Genomic DNA, 1,561 nt, shown 5'->3' with positions numbered 1-1,561 from the left:
ATTTCTCCCTGACGAAAGTGTCGAAATAAGTCTATGACGAATTAAATAAAATTAAAATAACAGTTTCTTTTCTCTCCGCGACGCATGCGAGTCTCCCGGGGTTAATTTATTGTTGGCAGGAGTATATATCGCAATCCACACACTAAGCAGCGCACTTGTGCGCGTTCCAACACAAACGGCGGTAAGAAAACCGACGCATTGTTCTGACACCGTTTGCTGGAAATAGCGCGCGAATTCGACGAACGTGTCCCTTGTTCTCTCAATAACGCGCTGACGTGCCGCGGGCAGAAAGGGAGGGACGCGCGCGCGCGCGAGAGAGAGAGAGAGAGAGAGAGAGAGAGAGAGAGAGAGAGAGAGAGAGGGAGGGAATATTTCACTCGCGTGCGTTTCATTAATAGAGTTTATGAAAACATGAGGCCGTCCTTGTCGAGTGCATCGCTCCCTCCGCGCGTTAAATGGCAGGCAGCCTTGTTCTCAAGGAGCGTTTGGTACCGAGTCTCCAGAACAAATTGAGCTAGAGGTGCTTTTTTAGAACACGGAAAACTTGAACTTTCAGAAACAGTGATATTTTGCAGCAGTAATTTCTGCAGTTCTAAAATATATTGTATAATCCAATTAATATCCTTTACGCATTTTTATAATATTTCTTGTAAAAAAATTTGCGATCAGGTCACCGCAAAATTTTTCTTTACAGCTTTATTATTTTATGTTAGTTTTCAACGTTATGCTCACGGATATATATATATATATATGTATATATATATATATATGTATATATATATATATATATATACATATGTATATTGTCGAAAGAAATATATCGTCGCATTGGGAACGATTCATATCTGGCGTTCGCAACGTGCCATTATTTGTCATCTTGTTACAACTTAAATCTTGAGGTCGCGAAGATATTTGGTGCTCTATTGGTTTACTGGGTAGTATTTCTCGTCACGGTCAACAAGATTTGAAATTTCGAATGGCGAACGAAGATTTCACGCAGAAATCTTTGTAAATGTCAAATTTTTAATTAAAAAGTATATTAATTGATCTTAAATACTAATGTTGAATATTTTTTTCTATATTTTACATATATTACATATAGCACATATCACATTTAATCGCCGTTTTTGTCGTGTATGATATCTATGTATTTTCCCACGTTTTCCATAAAATCATGTCCTCCACGATCGTTGGAATCTTAATGGCTTTTCGTTAGATTTATTGGCGAATTTAAGGAGGATCCGTTATATTAATTGCGCTATGTCCCGCAATTATACGAGGCGTGTTATATAGCTACGCATTTACGGCCTGCGGCCGCGAGACATTCTAATTAAGTTAGCTAGTCGGAAAATTCTATTCTACTCGCGGATTACAAATTAGATTATACCAACCGACTGTTTACAAAGTCAAATAATTAAGCGCGATTAACGTGTTAATTACGCGCCGCAATCCATTTATACGTATTTTTTATGACGATAAATAATATCCGTAAACTGAACTATTATACTTACTTCTTTGATTGTGCGCAAGTGCAATTAACTTTAGATAGAATGTGATAAGA

Source organism: Wasmannia auropunctata, unplaced genomic scaffold (genome assembly GCF_000956235.1).
Source record: "Wasmannia auropunctata unplaced genomic scaffold, wasmannia.A_1.0 LD335828.1, whole genome shotgun sequence".
NCBI lineage: Eukaryota > Metazoa > Arthropoda > Insecta > Hymenoptera > Formicidae > Wasmannia > Wasmannia auropunctata.
The sequence above is the reverse complement of the archived record's forward strand: the minus strand, read 5'-3'. Positions refer to the sequence as shown.